A 21,681-nucleotide genomic window follows, 5' to 3' on the forward strand; every position below is an offset into this window, starting at 1 on the left:
CTGCCTAACACATTGGTTTGCCACCTTATATCAACAACAACCACATTTCTGTGTCATCCTTCTCTGCCTCCATCTTGATTCTTCTCACCTTTTTTCGAAGGAACTCCTCTTCCAAAACTCTGTGCCCACTTTAGTTTTTTCAGTGCCCAATCACAGGCCTTATATTTTGCCTCTTTACCTGTGAAATAGACAATGATCCACATACCTTAATGAGATATCAACATTTCTGCTATTGTTTATAACATGATTTAAAAGCAATAACCATTTCTAAATTTGGATTTTAGTTCCTAAATATTAAAATTTTAAATAATATTTGGCAAAAATATTTCAAAAATAGAAAATCTTCATTAGCTAAGGTCTGTATTTGCAGAGTTGAAATTGATTACCAAGCCAAAGGCAGACCTTCAGGAAAACCAAGCTCTCACACAAAAACAAGCCAAAATTAGATTTGTAAACTAGACAGAATTTTGCAAATATTGTTAAGAATTAGTCAAAAAATTCATTGTGTTCATAAGAGTAATAACAAATATTGACTGAAAACCATATCCAATTTTCCCTTTGAGTATGAAAGCACATTTGTATGGGAAAATATGTATCTATAGCCTTATTCATGAGTCCCAGAATATTGTGGGAAAGCTACTTTTGAACATATGGATGATATTTTTTAAGATTTATTTATTCATCTCAGAAATATGAGTATTCTGTCTTCATGTATGCCAGAAGAAGGAATGGATATCTTTACTAATAGTTGTGGTTGCTGGGACTTGAACTAATCTGGATGTCTGAAAGAGCAATCAGCACTTTTTTAACTGTTGAGCCATCTTTCCAGCTTCAGATGATATTATCAAATAAAAATCAGGGGTATCTCATTCCAAAATAAATTAATAGCTGGACTTAAGACCTGGAACTTACATTTGCCTAAAAGGTGGAAAGGGACAAACCATGTACTATGATTAATGTATTAATCATTTTCTAGTGTCTCTGACCTGATGGATGATTTTAAAAGGAGAAGCACAAAAATCACGGGGAAAACATAAGAACACATCAAACTAAACTCAAAATTGGAGAAAAATTAGTTTTGAAAATTAATATCTTTTAAGAATATTAAAAATGAAGTACACTAGTAATATTCCTTGCTATTTATTGATTTTTACTTTTGGATTAAGAATCACTTTGTGCTGAAAAAGGTTTTTTAAATGAGATGCACTGATTAATGCCACCTCTGTCCCTGTCTGAATGATCCAAAGATGAAGCTTATTAACCAGGAAAACAAAATTGCTGTGGTTTTGGGGATCAGTTTATGAGGTTGTAGGATTCTGGAAGTGCTCTCCCTTCTGTGTGCACTGCAGGTGAGAAGCCAGCCCAAAATCACATCTTCAAGTCTGGGAGTAAAACTCTCACCTTGACCAATTGGGTCGTAAGAGTGGATGAACAGCACCAGAAAGGGCTGAGGCACTGTAGGCCTCTTTCTGGTCCTTGTAAGTATCAAGGGTTGTACCAACATTTTGGCCAGGCCCCACAAACTCCACATAGCAGCATTTTCGAACCCTGCCCATTCCAAGGGCCAGAAGTTCAAGTATACCAGAAGCCAAAGGACCAGCCAAGTCTGACCTCAGAAAACTAACCTGATCTTACTGTTAATAAAAAAAGCTTTGATGTGAAAAATGAGAAATGAATGATTGTTGTTTTGAACCTATTTTCCAAAATGATGTTACTAATAGTTCCAATTTTATTAGCCTTCATAAAGAATCCATGCCAGAGCACCTGCCTGGTGAACCTCAGGACACATAGGCAAAATTCTCTAGGACCGAACACTTCCTGTATTTAGCTGGAGTCCCAAATCGGGTGTATCCCTGCCGCAGCAGCTCTGCTCACAAACCCCGTGTGGAGAGAGCCCACCACCTGGTCAGCTGGGCAATCCTGAGGCTGGAGAGCGGAAGAGACCACTAACACTGCCCACCCCTGCCCACATCCCTGGCCCAAGAGGAAACTGTATACGGCCTCTGGGTTCCCTGAGGATAAGGGCACAGGAGTAGCAGGTCCGCTGCGTCTGAGACACTGCCGGAACCTGAAGGGACCGACCGGATAAACAGTTCTCTGTACCCAAATCCCATTGGAGGGAGAGCTAAACCTTCAGAGAGGCAGACACGCCTGGGAAACCAGAAGAGACTGCACTCTGCACACATTACTGATTCCAGAGGAAAACACCAAATGCCATCTGGAACCCTGGTGCACGGAAGCTCCCGGAAAGGGCGGCACAGATCTTCCTGGTTGCTGCAGCCGCGGAGAGCTCATAAGCAACACCACACGAGCAAACTTGAGCCTTGGGACCACAGGTAAGACCAACTTTTCTGCTGCAAGTGACCTGCCTGGTGAACTCAAGACACAGGCCCACAGGAACAGCTGAAGACCTGTAGAGAGGAAAAACTACATGCCCGAAAGCAGAACACTCTGTCCCCATAACTGGCTGAAAGAAAACAGGAAAACAGGTCTACAGCACTCCTGGAAACACAGGCTTATAGGACAGTCTAGCCACTGTCAGAAATAGCAGAACAAAGTAACACTAGAGATAATCTGATGGCGTAGAGGCAAGCACAGGAACCCAAGCAACAGAAACCAAGACTACATGGCATCATCGAGCCCAATTCTCCCACCAAAGCAAACATGGAATATCCAAACACACCAGAAAAGCAAGATCTAGTTTCAAAATCATATTTGATCATGATGCTGGAGGACTTCAAGAAAGATGTGAAGAACTCCCTTTAGAGAACAAGTAGAAGCCTGGAAAAACAGAAGCTTAAAAGAATTCCAGGAAAACATAAATAAACAAGTAGAAGCCCATAGAGAGGAGTCACAAAAATCCCTGAAAGAATTCCAGGAAAACACAATCAAACAGTTGAAGGAATTAAAAATGGAAATAGAAGCAATCAAGAAAGAACACATGGAAACAACCCTGGATATAGAAAACCAAAAGAAGAGACAAGGAGCTGTAGATACAAGCGTCACGAACAGAATACAAGAGAAGGAAAAGAGAATCTCAGGAGCAGAAGATTCCATAGAAATCATTGACTCAACTGTCAAAGATAATGTAAAAGCAGAAAAGCTACTGGTCCAAAACATACAGGAAATCCAGGACTCAATGAGAAGATCAAACCTAAGGATAATAGGTATAGAAGAGAGTGAAGACTCCCAGCTCAAAGGACCCGTAAAAATCTTCAACAAAATCATAGAAGAAAACTTCCCTAAACTAAAAAAAGAGATACCCATAGGCATACAAGAAGCCTACAGAACTCCAAATAGATTGGACCAGAAAAGAAACACCTCCTGTCACACAATAGTCAAAACACCAAACGCACAAAATAAAGAAAGAATATTAAAAGCAGTAAGGGAAAAAGGTCAAGTAACATATAAAGGCAGACCTATCAGAATGACACCAGACTTTTCGCCAGAATCTATGAAGGCCAGAAGATCCTGGACAGATGTCATACAGACCCTAAGAGAACACAAATGCCAGCCCAGGTTACTGTATCCTGCAAAACTCTCAATTAACATAGATGGAGAAACCAAGATATTCCATGACAAAACTAAATTTACACAATATCTTTCTACAAATCCAGCACTACAAAGGATAATAAATGGTAAAGCCCAACATAAGGAGGCAAGCTATACCCAAGAAGAAGCAAGAAACTAATCATCTTGGCAACAAAACAAAGAGAAGAAAAGCACACAAACATAACTCACATCCAAATATGAATATAACAGGAAGCAATAATCACTATTCCTTAATATCTCTCAACATCAATGGCCTAACTCCCCAATAAAAAGACATAGATTAACAAACTGGATACGAACGAGGACCCTGCATTCTGCTGCCTACAGGAAACACACCTCAGAGACAAAGACAGACACTACCTCAGAGTGAAAGGCTGGAAAACAACTTTCCAAGCAAATGGTCAGAAGAAGCAAGCTGAGTAGCCATTCTAATATCAAATAAAATCAATTTTCAACTAAAAGTCATCAAAAAGATAAGGAAGGACACTTTATATTCATCAAAGGAAAAATCCACCAAGATGAACTCAATCCTAAATATCTATGCCCCAAATACAAGGGCACCTACATACGTAAAAGAAACCTTACTAAAGCTCAAAACACACATTGCACCTCACAATAATAGTAGGAGATTTCAACACCCCACTCTCATCAATGGACAGATCATGGAAACAGAAATTAAAAAAGAGATAGACAGACTAAGAGAAGTCATGAGCCAAATGGACTTAACAGATATTTATAGAACATTCTATCCTAAAGCAAAAGGATATACCTTCTTCTCAGCTCCTCATGGTACTTTCTCCAAAATTGACCATATAATTGGTCAAAAAATGGGCCTCAACAGGTACAGAAAGATAGAAATAATCCCATGCGTGCTATCAGACCACCACGGCCTAAAACTGGTCTTCAATAACAATAAGGGAAAAATGCCCACATATACATGGAAATTGAACAATGCTCTACTCAATGATAACCTGGTCAAGGAAGAAATAAAGAAAGAAATTAAAAACTTTTTAGAATTTAATGAAAATGAAGGTACAACATACCCAAACTTATGGGACACAATGAAAGCTGTGCTAAGAAGAAAACTCATAGCGCTGAGTGCCTGCAGAAAGAAACAGGAAAGAGCATATGTCAGCAGCTTGACAACACACCTAAAAGCTCTAGAACAAAAAGAAGCAAATACACCCAGGAGGAGTAGAAGGCAGGAAATAATCAAACTCAGAGCTGAAATCAACCAAGTAGAAACAAAAAGGACCATAGAAAGAATCAACAGAAGCAAAAGTTGGTTCTTTCAGAAAATCAACAAGATAGATAAACCCTTAGCCAGACTAACGAGAGGACACAGAGAGTGTGTCCAAATTAACAAAATCAGAAATGAAAAGGGAGACATAACTACAGATTCAGAGGAAATTCAAAAGATCATCAGATCTTACTATAAAAGCCTATATTCAACAAAAACTTGAAAATCTGCAGGAAATGGACAATTTCCTAGACAGATACCAGGCAAACCGAAGTTAAATCAGGAAACAGAAAAAAAACCAGTTAAACAACCCCATAACTCCTAAAGAAATAGAAGCAGTCATTAAAGGTCTCCCAACCAAAAGAGCCCAGGTCCAGACGGGGTTAGTGCAGAATTCTATCAGACCTTCATAGAAGACCTCATACCAATATTATCCAAACTATTCCACAAAATTGAAACAGATGGAGCACTACCGAATTCCTTCTATGAAGCCACAATTACTCTTATACCAAAACCACAGAAAGACCCAACAAAGAAAGAGAACTTCATACCAATTTCCCTTATGAATGTCAATGCAAAAATACTCAATAAAATTCTGGCAAATTGAATCCAAGAGCACATCAAAACAATCATCCACCATGATCAAGTAGGCTTCATCCCAGGCATGCAGGGATGGTTTTATATATGGAAAACCATCAATGTGATCCATTATATAAACAAACTGAAAGAACAAAACCACATGATCATTTCATTAGATGCTGAGAAAGCATTTGACAGAATTCAACACCCCATCATGATAAAAGTCCTGGAAAGAATAAGAATTCAAGGCCCATACCTAAACATAGTAAAAGCCATATACAGCAAACCAGTTGCTAACATTAAACTAAATGGAGAGAAACTTGAAGCAATCCCACTAAAATCAGGGAGTAGACAAGGTTGCCCACTCTCTCCCTACTTATTCAATATAGTTCTTGAAGTTCTAGCCAGAGCAATCAGACAACAAAAGGAGGTCAAGGGATACAGATCGAAAAAGAAGAAGTCAAAATATCACTATTTGCAGATGATATGATAGTATATTTAAGTGATCCCAAAAGTTCCACCAGAGAACTGCTAAAGCTGATAAACAACTTCAGCATAGTGGCTGGGTATAAAATTAACTCAAATAAATCAGTAGCCTTCCTCTACACAAAAGAAAAACAAGCCGAGAAAGAAATTAGGGAAACGACACCCTTCATAATAGACCCAAATAATATAAAGTACCTCGGTGTGACTTTAACCAAGCAAGTAAAAGATCTGTACAATAAGAACTTCTGAAGAAAGAAATTGAAGAAGACCTCAGAAGATGGAAAGATCTCCCATGCTCATGGATTGGCAGGATTAATATAGTAAAAATGGCCATTTGACCAAAAGCGATCTACAGATTCAATGCAATCCCCATCAAAATACCAATCCAATTCTTCAAAGAGTTAGACAGAACAATTTGCAAATTCATCTGGAATAACAAAAAACCCAGGATAGCTAAATCTATCCTCAACAATAAAACGACTTCAGGGGGAATCACTATCCCAGATCTCAAGCAGTATTACAGAGCAATAGTGATAAAAACTGCATGGTATTGGTACAGAGACAGACAGATAGACCAATGGAACAGAATTGAAGACCCAGAAATGAACCCACACACCTATGGGCACTTGATTTTTGACAAAGGAGCCAAAACCATCAAATGGAAAAAAGATAGCATTTTCAGCAAATTGTGCTGGTTCAACTGGAGGTCAACATGTAGAAGAATGCAGATCGATCCATGCTTATCACCCTGTACAAAGCTTAAGTCCAAGTGGATAAAGGACCTCCACATCAAACCAGATACACTCAAACTAATAGAAGAAAAACTAGGGAAGCATCTGGAACACATGGGCACTGGAAAAAATTTCCTGAACAAAACACCAATGGCTTATGCTCTAAGATCAAGAATCGACAAATGGGATCTCATAAAACTGCAAAGCTTCTGTAAGGCAAAGGACACTGTGGTTAGGACAAAACGGCAACCAACAGATTGGGAAAAGATCTTTACCAATCCTACAACAGATAGAGGCCTTATATCCTAAATATACAAAGAACTCAAGAAGTTAGACCGCAGGGAGACAAATAACCCTATTAAAAAATGGGGTTCAGAGCTAAACAAAGAATTCACAGCTGAGGAATGCCGAATGGCTGAGAAACAACTAAAGAAATGTTCAACATCTTTAGTCATAAGGGAAATGCAAATCAAAACAACCCTGAGATTTCACCTCCCACCAGTGAGAATGGCTAAGATCAAAAACTCAGGTGACAGCAAATGCTGGCGAGGATGCTGAGAAAGAGGAACACTCCTCCATTGTTGGTGGGATTGCAGACTGGTACAACCATTCTGGAAATCAGTCTGGAGGTTCCTCAGAAAATTGGACATTGAACTGCCTGAGGATCCAGCTATACCTCTCTTGGGCATATACCCACAAGATGCCCCAACATATAAAAAGACACATGCTCCACTATGCTCATAGCAGCCTTATTTATAATAGCCAGAAGCTGGAAAGAACCCAGATGCCCTTCAACAGAGGAATGGATACAGAAAATGTGGTACATCTACACAATGGAATATTACTCAGCTATCAAAAACAATGATTTTATGAAATTCATAGGCAAATGGTTGGAACTGGAAAATATCATCCTGAGTGAGCTAACCCAATCACAGAAAAATACACATGGTATGCACTCATTGATAAGTGGATATTAGACCAAATGCTTGAATTACCCTAGATGCCTAGAACAAATGGAACACAAGACATATGATCAAAATGTGAATGCTTCACTCCTTCTTTAAAAGGGGAACAAGAATACCCTTGGCAGGGAATAGGGAGGCAAAGTTTAGAAAAGAAGCAGAAGAAACGCCCATTCAGAGCCTGCCCCACATGTGGCCCATACATATACAGCCACCAACTAGATAAGACGGATGAAGCAAAGAAGTGCAGGCCGACAGGAGCCAGATGTAGATTGCTCCTGAGAGACACAGCCAGAATACAGCAAATACAGAGGCGAATGCCAGCACCAAACCACTGAACTGAGAACGGGACCCCCGTTGAAGGAATCAGAGAAAGGACTAAAAGAGCTCGAAGGAGCTCGAGACCCCATATGAACAAAATGCCAAGCAACCAGAGCTTCCAGGGACTAAGCCTCTACCTAAGACTATACATGGACAGACCCTGGGCTCTGACCTCATAGGTAGCAATGAATATTCTAGTAAGATCACCAGTGGAAGGGGAAGCCCTTGGTCCCTTTAAGACTGAACCCCCAGTGAACGTGATTGTTGGGGAGGCGCAATGGGGGAGCATGGGAGGAACACCCATAAAAAGAAGGAAAGGAGGGGGGATGTTTGCCCGAAACAGGAAAGGAATAACACGAAATGTAAATAAGAAATACTCAAGTTAATAATAATAAAAAAAAAAAAAAGAAACACAAGAGAAAACCCTATTGATAGAAGCCCTAGGCAAGAGATCAGGAGTCATAGATGCAAGCATCACCAACAGAATACAAGAGATAGAAGAGAAAATCTCAGGAGCAGAAGATACCATAGAAAACATCAACCCAACCATCAAAGATAATGCAAAATTCATAAAGATCCTAGCACAAAACATCCAGGAAACCCAGAACAAAATGAGAAGATCAAACCTAAGGATAATAGGTATAGAAGAGAGTGAAGATTCCCAACTTAAAGGGCCAGTAAATATCTTCAACAAAATTATAGACGAAAACTTCCCTAATGCAAAGAAAGAGATGCCCATAACTATACAGGAAGCCTATAGAACTCCAAATAGAAAAGAAACTCCTCCTCTCACATTATAGTCAAAACACCAAATGCTCAAAACAAAGAAAAATATTTAAAGCAGTAAGAGAAAAAGGTCAAGTAGCATAAAAAGGCAGACCTATTGGAATCACACCAGACTTCTCACCAGAGACTATGAAAGCCATACAGACCCTAGGAGAACACAAATACCAGGCCGTGCTACTATATCTAGCAAAACTCCCATTTAACCTAAATGGGCAAACCAAGATATTCCATGACAAAACCAAATTTATACAATATTCTTCTACAAATGCATCCCTATAAAGGATGAGAGATGGAAAACTCTAACACATGGAGGGAAACTATACTCTAGAAAAAGCAAGAAAGTAATCTCTTTGCAATGACAACAAAAGAAGAAAGACACACAAACATAAATCCACCTCTAACAACAAAAATAACAGGAAGCAACAATTGTTATTCCTTAATATCTCTTAACATCAGTGGACTCAATTCCCCAATAAAAAGACATGGACTAACAGACTGGATACATAAAGATGACCCAGCATTTTGTTTCATATATGAAACACACCTCAGATATAAAGACAGACACTACCTGTGAGTAAAAGGCTAGAAAACAACTTTCCAAGTACATGGTCCAAACAAACAAGCTGGAGTAGCCATTCTAATATAGAATAAAATCGATTTTCAACCAAAAGTTATCAAAAAAGATAAGGAAAGACACTTAATATTTATCAAAGGAAAAATCCACCAAGATGAACTCTCAATCCTAAATATCTATACTCTAAATACAAGGGCATGTAAATTTATAGAAGAAACTTTATTAAAGCTCAAAGCATACATTACACATCACACAATGATAGTAGGATATTTCAACACCCTGGTGTCATCAATGAACAGATCATGGAAACAGAAATTAAACAGAGAAATGATGAAACTCACAAAAGTTATGAACCAAAATGGACTTAACACATAATTATAGAACATTTCATACTAAAACAAAAGGATATACCTTCTTATCAACACCTCATGGTACCTTCTCCAAAATTGACCATATAATCAGTCACAAAACAGGCCTCAACAGACACAGGAAGATAGAAATAATCCAATACAATCTATCAGATCACCATGGACTAAGTCTGAACTTCCACAACAACAAAAAATGACAGAAATCCCATGTATACATGGAAGGTGCACAATGTGCTACTCAATGATAACTTGGTCAAGGAAGTAATAAAGGAAGAAATTATAGACTTTTTAGAACTTAATGAAAATTAAGGCACAACATACCCAACTTATGGGACACAATGAAAGCAGTGCCAAGAGGAAAAGAATCATAGCTCTTAGTGCCTCAAAAAACAAAAAACAAAAAAAAAAAAAAAAAAAAACAGGAGAGAGTATATTAAGATAGCATATTCAACAAGAGGTGCTGGTTCAACTGGAGATCAGCATGTAGAAGATTGCAAATTGACCCATTCTTATTGCCCTGTTCAAAGCTTATGTCCAAATGGATCAAGGACCTCCACATCAAACCAGATACTTTCAAACTAATAGAAGAAAATATGGGGAAGAATCTCAATGACGTAGGCACTGGGGAAAATTTCCTGAACAAAATGCCAATGACTTATGCTCTAAAGTCAAGAATCGACAAATGGGATCCCATAAAACTTCAAAGCTTCTGTAAGGCAAAGGACACTGTGGTTAGGACAAAACAGCAACCAACAGATTGGGAAAAGATCTTTACCAATCCTCCAACTGATAGAAGGCTAATATCAAAAATATACAAAGAACTCAAGAAGTTAGACTGCAGGGAGAAAAATAACCCTATTAAAACTGGGCTAAGAGCTAAGTAAAGAATTCTCAGCTAAGGAATATCAAATGGCTGAGAAGCACCTAAAGAAATGTTCCACCTCACACCAGTCAGAATGGCTAACATAAAAAACTCAGGTGATAACAGATGCTGGCAAGGATGTGGAAAAACAGGAACAGTCCTCCATTGTTTGTGTAATTGCAAATTGGTACAACCACTCTGGAAATTAGTCTGGAGGTTCTTCAGAAAATTGGACATTGCACTACTTGAGGACCCAGCTATATTTCTCCTGGGCATATACCTAAAAGATGCTGCAACGTATACCAAAGACACATGCTCCACTATGTTTATAGCAGACTTATTTATAATAGCCAGAAGCTGGAAAGAACCCAGATGCCCTTCAACAGAGGAAAGGATACAGAAAATGTAGTACATCTGCACAATGGGATACTACTCAGCTATCAAAAACAACGACTTTATGAAATTCATAGGCAAATGGAATGAACTAGAAAATATCATCCTGAGTGAGGTAACCCAATCACAGAAAAACACACATGGTATGCACTCACTGTTAAGTGGATATTAGTCCAAAAGCTCAAATTACCCAAGATACAATCCACAGACCACATGATGCTCAAGAAGAAGGATGACCAAAGTGTGGATTCTTCACTCCTTCTTAAAAGGGGGAACAAAAATATTCATAGAAGGCGATGTGGATGCAAAGTTTGGAGCAGAGACTGAAGGATCGGCCATTCACAGCCTGTCCCACACCACATGTGGCATATATATATATATATATATATATATATACACACACACACATAGATATCTATCAAAACTAGATAAGATTGATGAAGCTAACAAGTGCATGCTGACAGGAACTGGATATAGATGTTTCCTGAGAGACACAGCCAGAGCATGTCAAATACAGAGAAGAATGCTAGCAGCAAACCATGGAACTGAGAACAGGACCCTATAGGTGGTATTAGAGAAAGGATTGAAAAAGCTGAAGGGGCTCAGAACCCTATAAGAACAACAATGCCAATCAAACAGAGCTCCCAGGGACTAAATCACTGCCCAAAGACTATACATGGACTGACTCATGTCTCTAGCTAAATATATAGCAGAGGATGACCTTGTTGGGCACCAAAGGAAGCAGACGCCCTTGCTTCTGCCAAGGTTGGGCCCCCAGTGTAATTGAATGTTGGGGGTGGGGATGGATGAGGAGGGGAACACCCTTATAGAAGAAGTGGAGGGGGAGGTGATGGGGGCTTATGGACAGGAAACTTGGACAGGGAATAACATTTGAAATGTAAATAAAAATTATACAATATAAAAAGAAATTATCATTATTTAAAAGGGAGAAATTAGCTAGAATTGATTGTTCAATCACACTCTCATTTGGTAGAAATCTTTATATTTGTTACTAAATTGAACTTATGATCTCTTACATTGTTACAGAATTTATTTGTTATAAATTTAAATTTTTCATTTGTACAAATTTCTTACTGATATAAAGTTAAAATTAATATTGTTACTCTCATATAGACAATGTGCTTATACAACACATTTACGAATACAAGGCTTAGACCCAGTCCTATAACTACTATTATAAACATATGAGTTAAGGGCCAGATAGTAAATTCATGGCTCCAAGTTTAGTGTTAGGGTGTTTGCAAGATAATTTATTAGAAATAGCTAAGAGTAGTTAACAGACAACTGTCCAGATTACTTTATATAGGTAGATGGTTTTCAATTATGTCAGAAATCCACAAAATGCAACATTTAATGCTATTTATTCCTTTGTTGTTGAGACATATTTGTTCCTAGAAGCTCCCTTTTTGTGGATTCAAAGAAGAAATTGAGCATCTCTACCTCTAGATAAGATACTACATTGTGACTAGGTAGCCACTGGGCAGAAATTGTCTGTTTCATCTACAGACAAAATATGTCCAGAAAAGGACACACTTATGTAATAGTTGACTGGTAATCTCTGCCAAGTCAGAATAATCAGTCCTTCAAAATTCTGTGTTACAAAGGTCTGTCAGATGATTCTGGGCCAGAAGGCTGTAGACTGATGCATTTACATGTTATTAACAGGAAGTATGTTACTGTACAAGTAGAAAGTTGTCTCTTTAACTTGTCTCACTTCAGGAAACCATGATAGGCTTCCTATAATTTCAGATAGTATTGGTTGTTCTCAAATTTCTGACGGGGTTGTGTAGTCTTACAGCCCAACAATGTTATTTAACATTGAGTGAGAATACATGTCTAATTGGATAGTTTTCAGATAGTATACAAACTAGCCAAGACATAGCACATAGATTTTAAGCCTTTCTTAAGCTAATATAGATAACAGAATGTACTATTTAATTGACAAAAATGGTGGACTGGGTGTTAGGTATATTTTATACTTTATAATTACAGAGTGGTAATAGTTGTGCTCAGCCTACATTTGAGAGAAAATTTCTTTTTTTTTCCCATTGGACAGAAAGGATGAAATGTGGATTGTTGTCTATATGCAGGTGAAGACAGGCTCAAGATAAGGCAAGGCCTGTGATTGGACAGTGAAAAAGTAAGGCAGGCACAGAGCTTTGGAGAGAGGGGAGAGAGAGAAAAAAGGTGGAGAAGAACCAAAATGACGGAAGAGAAGGTTGGCCCAGATCTGTGTGGCCTTAAAGAGCCGAGGGTAGTTATGAATATTTCATAAGGGATGGATTTTTATAGGACAATTTGTTTTATCTAGCTAGGCAGTTTATATACATATTAATTGGTTCAGAGTTTATTGTATGGATGTTTTGTAGGGCGAGAATTTACTGATACAAATCTGATTGATAAATTACAAGCCTATTGAGCTTTGATTTTAATGGATTACTGGGAGTTATGAGTATAACCACAGGGGATAGATGGCTGAATAGGGCTGGCATGGTAGTGTCCCACATTGTGGAAACTGGAAGGGTGGTGGCTTCTCGATCTAGCCTTGGTAGTGATATCACCACAGGGCTCAGAGAGTAGCTGGTGGTAAAGCAGGATGGAGATTGGGAGCTCGGAGAGTCAAGTAGAGATGTTTTGAGTTCTCTGTGTCAGAGAGTCTGCTAAATCTTGCTAACTAAGATGAAAATACCCTGCAGATGCCATGTGGCCCACCGATGTCAGCAATAGTGTTGGTTGGTTTATTTTATTTTTTAATATTTACATCTACAAAGATACTGTATTTCATTTCTAAAGGACAAAACAGTATACTCAGGTCAACTTAATTCATTTTCTGTATTAAGTATAGCTGATTGTTTTTGCTGTCCATGTTAGAAATATTTATCACCATTGAAAGACTGTTATGTTACATAATTTATGTGATTTTTAAAGAAGAGGATGTTTGACATTTCAATAACAAGAAAATGTCCTCTAATTATTTGCCTTTGTTTTGTCTTCTTTTATTCAGATATGTTATCATGATGTCAACATGTTTTCTGCAGGAATCATTAGCCAATGAAATCACTATTTTTATTTTCTACTTTAATTGAGAGCTTTCCTATTTTCCCCCTGTTTTTATTAGGGTGCTTATATTTTGTTTCTAATGGCACATTGTAGTTGAATAGTTTGGTCTTTGCCTCGCAGAACTGTGATGAAAACAATTTTATAAAGAAATGAAGGCTCCTACTGACTCCCATTTTATGTGCTCATTTCTACCTAATTAGCTAATTGGTTGGGTAGATATGGAATGGGGGCTAATCATGTCATAAAATGGTGAGTATGGGCATATAATATATGATAGTACACGTGCACTACATATCTTATGAGCAACAGTTAATTTACCACTTAAAGTTCACTATTTAATTCATCCTAGCTAGATTCATTATCTTGGTCTTCAAATAATTCTACTTATTCCCTACTCATTTTTTAAGTGCCAAGAATATATTGTTGGGCATAGGAGAAGGGGAACCTGTCTTACTGGGATAGCCCTCCTTCCTTTCCTTCCATCTCTCCTCATTCTTCTCTCTCTCATCTCCAACAGTGATTACTATAGAACCTCTAAATTCTTGTATAATGCATTCTTTAAAACACTATTTTATGCTAAATTATGTAACACATGCCTATAATCCCAGCGCTCATAAAGTAGCATCAAGAGATTCAGGATGTATTTGAATGCTTAGCCATGGGAGGCAGCCTAGGGATGTAACACTATTTGGGAAGAGAAGGCTTAGAGGGATTAGGATGTATGACCTTGTTGGAGGAAGTATGTCACTAGGAGGTGGGAATGTATTGATGTTTCAAAGCCCAAGCCAGTCTCATAGCTTTCAACTACTTCTCCAGCATCATGTCTGCTATGTCTGCTCTGCCTGCTGCTATGATGCCCACATAATGACAGTTGACTAAAGCTCTGAAACTATAAGCAAGTAACTAATTAAATGCTTTCTTTATCAGAGTTGCCTTGGTCATGCTGCTTTTTAACACTAGTAGAATAAAGGCTAAAATAATAGATGTGTACACATTCTGACTTTGGTTTAGAAATAGGAAGGTAGGGATGGTATTCTGTTTCTGTAGTGGCTGCAGTAACTCAAAGCCCCACAAAACATGTAAGAGTTCCTATCTTCCACATTTTCACCAATAATTGTGTGTGTGTGTGTGTGTGTGTGTGTGTGCGTGTGTGTGCGTGTGTGTGTGTGTGTGTGTGTGTGTGTGTGTTTGGATAATAGCCATTATCATAGAAGAGCATCAATTTTTTTCATTTCCTGATGACTAAAGATATTAAATAATATTTTAATATTTTGAATACTTTTATGACTTTGAGAATTTGTTTTGTTCATTTATCTACTAACTGATTGGATTATTTACCTCTTTGTATATTTAGTTTGATCTCTTCCTAGATTCTAAATATGAATTATGTGTAAGCCTAGCTGGCAGGGATTTTTGTTCATTGCATAGGTTATTTTCACTCTACTTATTTCCTTTGCTGAGCAGAGACACTTTTTAATTTCATGAATACAATTTTGTTCTTTTTGTTTCATTATACAATAGTGTCCTTTGTGGAAGATCTCATACTCATATATATGAATATTTGTTCACATGTAGACCAAATATGGTGACTGATTCTAACAGGGCTCTTCTATTACTCCCCATATAATTTCAACCCAATACAATCATTATTGGAGATTTGTAAAGACTACTTAATAAGACTGAGCCTTAAAATCTTCATCTGTATAATGGAATACATTACTTACCTTAAAAAGTATTTATAAGAAGTGATTAAACGATACATTTTTTAAAGTCCATGTCAGAAACTATGAATTATTCCCTAAGACACTGCATGACCTTTCTTCCTTACTAGAACAATTAACATTTTAACCATTCATATGGCCACTTTGTAAGAAGCTCTCATTCCCCCAGATCTTTTACATTTCTGTGCAACCATGTATTATGAACACTAAGAAGAGATTGGAGAGGAATGAAGTAACTAACATCAAAGAACTCAGTCCTATTTGTAATGCAAACTAAGAAATTAAGAACAGATTTATTACATTGTACCTTAAAATGAGCCCACATCTCAGTTAAATCTTTGCTTGCAACCTATAAGACTGCTTTCCAGAGTGAACTATGCCATGTGCACATCCCTGAACCACATGTCTCTGAGTTGTTTAAATTTGTTAAATGTAGGGACAACTTGAAATGCAACAGGGAAATTAACACAGTCAGAAATGTGGCAGGAGAACATATATTGTCCAGATAATGTCCTTAAACACACTCTTCTTTTGCTCCCTCCTCTCAATAGATGGTATAGAATAGCTGAAACCCAGGCAGTTGTAACTACAGAACAGTGCAACAGGAAGAGAACCAGAGTTACTGTTTTTTTAATTATACATATGTATGTGCGTGTGCGTGCGTGCGTGCATGTGTGTGTGTGTGTGTGTGTGTGTGTGTTTATTATTTAATATGTGGAGTGGATTTTTTTAAATTTTTTAATAGGTGGAGTGGATGTGTTTTATATATATATATATATATATATATGTATATATAATTGCTCTGGATTACCTCTAGTTACCAATATAACATAAACATCAATATAACCACTTAAACAATATTATTTCATTAAAAAATTTAATCCTGTCTTAGTCAGGGGTAAAATTCTGTGGCAAAACACCACAAACAAAGCAGTTTGTGCAGGGGATGGGGGTTATTTGTCTTAAATTTTTACATCATAAATCAGTGTGAGAGGAATTCAGGACAGAAATTCAAACAGGACAGGAATCTGAAGTCAGGGATGGATGCAGAGGGCATGGAGGTGTCCTGCCTACTGGCTGGATCCACATAGCACTCACATCTTTCTTTCTGTTTGTTTGTTTGTTTCTTTCTTTCTTTCTCTTCCTCTCTCTCCCTCTTCCTTCCTTTCTTTTTTCAACCTACCTTTTTTTTCTAATATCTTTTTGTCCAAATATCTATTAGCCAATCTGTGTTTCTATTGTCAACCTAAATTCTCATTCATCACAAATCGTTATGTGTACTAAGGGCTACTTTTAGATTATGTTCTCTTGACTCATTCGTTCTGATTATTCTGCTATTACATTATTCTAATGTCAAGACCACATCTCCTTTCCTATAGAACCTAGGACATGTAGGTCAGAGATGGGGCAACCCTCAATGAGATGGGCCCTCCCACATTTACCGCTAATTAAGAAAATGTCCTACAGGCTTGCTCATAGCCTGACCTCATGGAGGCATTTTCCCAAATGAGGCTCTCTTCCTCCCCAATGACTCTAGCTTGTGTCAAGTTGACATAAAACTAGCTGGCACAAAATCCTAACTAACAATTTTATCAGATACTAGCTTTATCACTTGATAAATATTTTTGAAATACTGTTTTTTTTTTACCCTAGAACACATCCTTTCTACCCAAGAACGCATACAAAGTAACTTGTGCATAATTCCTGTCTTTGAGAAACATCTAGTTTGTTTTCTAGATTGTTTTAAGGCTTGAGCTAAAATTCTCTCATTAAATTCCATCCTGACTAGGCTGTCCCTCTTAAGCTTAACATCCCAGCTGTTCTAAAGAATGCCAAAATCATTTGAATATTCATTTATAATGAGTTCTGATTTTCTTCCTGGCCATTAGTATGAACTTGTGCAAGGTTTTACTGCCTCAAAGCCTCAGCCCTTCTACTGGCAAGAGAACAATAATAGCTTCATCCTTGTGTAGATCAAATAAGATTATGTATGACTAGTCTCCACACAAGTATATAATATCCAACTATCGAATGCAATTATATTGTTCAGAAGATAATCTTACCAATGCATTTCTTCAAAACAAACATTCTGTGTTAGCCTGGACTTCTCCAGTTCTAATATGTTAATATATTGACTTTGTGGTTCTCCAAAGAAAAGTGCTTCCATTTTAGAAACCAAATTTGATGTTGGAATTGTCCGATACCAATACAGACTTTGACCTTCTCAGATAGCCTCCATAAGGGGCTCGATATGGGACATTTCTTCCTACACTTACCTATAGTAAGACTGATATTGAAAAATGAAGATTTAAATGAATTTTGAAGGATTTCATACATAAAAACTCTCCCAACTTCTAACTGCATTGTAGATACTTAGCCTTTAAACTGACAGGTAAGTATAGGTATCATTCCTCATCATAGGAAATCTTTTCTAAAGCAGGAGATGATTTTGAAAGCCACTATGAATCAAAATGAAGAGGACAACTGCTGAAGTACAACAAAATTGTACTTAAGGTCCAAGGAACATTCCAGAAAAGGGGGCAGAGAGACTGTTGAGAGTCAAAGGAGCAGGAAGTCTGCCTTGAAAATGTGACTCCAGCCATGAAAATGGAACTATACCCAGGACATTCTAACAACATGGCTGCTTAAACAAGCCTTGAACAGTGGCAACACTAAAAGATATGCTAATATTGAGGGGCAGGGGAATTTCAAAGGTTCTCATCTTAAGATGAGCTTACAAACAATTGACAGCTGCTGAGAGGTGAGAATTAGTCTTCCTTGAGGGTGAGAACTCCGGTTACCTAGTATCCAGTAGACAACCCTAGAAACATATATTTGCAGGCTGTGCTGATATGTTTGTTTATATGCATATGTAACAACAATGGTTAAAAAAAGAGGAGTCCTTGAATTTGCAAGAGGCAGGGTAGCTGGACCCAAGAGATCTGGAGATGTGGGGAGGGAGGAGAGGAAAATGATGTAATTATCTTATAGTTAGATAAAAACTTTGTCTCTTCATCTTTTTTTCAGACTTCGATTATGACATCTTGTTTCTTATATGCTAAGAGGGTCGCTCTCCTTGGGTATGGTAATCCTGGGTCATGCTTGATATCCCAGCACTCAGAAAGGTAAAGCAGGATGACAGTGATTGTGAAACCACCCAAAGCTACCCTGGGCTATGTAAGAAGACCCTGTCATCAAACACACAAAGTTCTTTCCTTTTGAATTTTAAAATCATACTTTATTTTATGTATAGCAATACAACGTACATTATTAAAATGAAATGGTTCGATACAGTTTCAAACAGACAAATCAGGTTGCAGAGCTTCTCAGGCCACCCAGATCAAATTTAAAAAAAAAAAAAACAGAAAAACAACAACAGTTTTTGTAATGTATTCAGTGACTAATACTGGCTAGTTCCTAATGCATCAATGGTCGACAGGATTGAAAAGAAAGTCCAACTTTCACAATCACTGCCTCAAAGCAATAACACATGCTGGTTTCTTTTGGGAAACAAAAGGGGTTCTTGCTAACTCACTGCACAGAAACTTGAATTCATGTATCTACTGTGGTGGTGGGGTAACTGTGATGGACTTGAAACTACCAAAACTAAAGCTTTACATGATCCTTCATGATTCATGCATTCTTTTGCCTATACTATGTCCTCCCTCATCACTTAATAGTAATTTATCTTGTTCTCTTTTCTAATATTTTGAATTTGAGCAACACACTTATTTACATACTACATCTTCATGTGATAGGCTAGTATCTGTATCTGACAGAGAACACGTGGGTTGTTTTGTTTTTTTAATTTGAGTTTGGTTCAACTTGATTAATACTATACTCTCAGGGTCCATCATTCATCTTCCTGAAGCTCTCAAGATGACGCAATGGCTGAGAGAGCTTACTGATCCTTCAGAGACTTTAAGTTTGGTTCCTAGCACCCACATTGGACATCTCAGGCCTGCGTATCCCTCTGACTTCAAGAGAAGCCCATAAATTCCGCCTCTGAAGACACTGGCACTCATGTGGATATACTTACCTTTCCATAAACACAATTTAAAAAGTCTTCAAAACTAAACTAAAATTTCATAACTGAAACTACTAAAAGAAAACATAGGAAACCATCTTCAAGATAATTGGTCAGGAGCAAGAATTTTCACATCAAATTCGGATAGTATAGGGACCAGTCCCAAACATCACTAGATGAGAGAGACTACACAAAATGAGCAAGTTTTCTGCACAGCAAAGGAAACAGTCAGCAGCACAGACAGCCCATGGGATAGGAGAAAAAATTTTACAGCTATATTTAGCCCAGCATTTACGAAGTACTATAGAAATTAAACACCAAGGAAATAAAAGTCTCGATCAACATTTGTGCTAACAAAATGGAAAGAAATGCAAATGGCCAGTAACTATGTTTTTTTTTAAAGGATTCAATACCCCTAGTCACCAGTGAAGTGCAAATTAAACTACTTTAAGTACCGCCTTCCACCATAATGGCTACCATAAAGAAATTAGACAAGAAATGTTGAAGACCGTGTAGGAAAAGAAGAAACCTTATTCACCGCTGGCGGGAGTTCAAATAAATAAAGCCATCACGGAAATTAGTTCAGAGATTCCTCAAAAAATTAAAAATAGAACTGCCATGTGGCTCAGCTGTACCGCAAACCTCTTTCTTACGTGCTCGTTTGCTTACTCGGATTCATGGAAAGTACCTCTTTCTTCCATGCTCGTTTGCCTAGCTGAATTCATGGAAAGTACAAAGCACTTATTTACTTTTCTCATCACGGCATTATTTGCAGCCACACAATGTATGTATTTAAAGATAAAATGCTGTTTAGATTTTGGTCTCTTCAGTGGATTTTGTAGTTTTTGCCGTAGTGGTCATCTACAGAGTTTTGGCAAGTGTTAACTGGCCTTGTTTTCTGGAAGTCAGGGCTAGTCATATAATCTGATCCCAAGCTCATATGAATTCTTTCTGCTGCTCGTCCAGCTGCTTTGGCTTGCCTGAGATGCTTAATACTAGATTTTTCATATGAATCTCTTTGCTCTTCACCCCACCCAAGAAGCTAGTTCCCTCAGGGGTGTGATCATAATTGGAAGCACTGGAAAATTATTTTAGCTCTAATTGGTGATAAAGAAATCCTGAGCTGGCCCCAGGGTGCAGCAGGCCCAGATATTCTATATAAATGAAGTTTAACAGAGCAAACAGTTTCCATAGACATCAATGTTAATGATTAAATATAGTTGTCATAGAGGACACAGATGTTCTAACTTGCCACCATGAACTTTTAGTACAATTTACTTTTGTTTCTTCTGATTTTGTGGCTAAAATTGGCTGTACAATGCATCCTTAATCTTCTTTTGAATGTTTGGGATATACATCCAGGAGGAAGATAATGTGTTTTTTTTCATTATTTTATTTTTAAGATTATGGTTTAATTATAGCATTTCCATCTTCCTTTTCCTCTTTAGTTGCCCCCTCCCCAGTCACATATTCTCCTAATTCTCTTTCAAATTCATGCCCTCTATTTTTATTGTTGTTACATGAATATACATAAGTGCATAAACATATACAATATATTCCTAAATGTAGCACACTTGATCTGTACAATGTTATTTGGATGCATGTTTTTTAAGGGATGAACATTTGGTTTCGGATATCCGATTGGTGTGTTTTTCCCTGGGAAGCATATTACTGATTTATAGATGATCACAGATTGTTTTGTTTTGGTTTTTACCTGCAAGCTGTAGATCGGTGGCACTCAGGTCCTCATGCTTGGCTGGAAAGCACTTTACTGACTAATCATCTTCCATGCCCTGATGCTCATAACTTAAATAAGAGGATAACCGATTACAGATTGTTAAGCTATACAAAGAAACCAGCCAATGTCTTCTCAACTGATGTGGTAGCCCACCAATGTGATCTTGACATAATGTTTTCCTTTCTCTGTGTTATATTAGACAAATCATATTTTACTTAATACATTAAGATAGTATGGGTTTTAAAAATCTGTCGATATTA

The sequence above is a fragment of the Rattus rattus genome, chromosome X (assembly GCF_011064425.1).
Source record: "Rattus rattus isolate New Zealand chromosome X, Rrattus_CSIRO_v1, whole genome shotgun sequence".
NCBI lineage: Eukaryota > Metazoa > Chordata > Mammalia > Rodentia > Muridae > Rattus > Rattus rattus.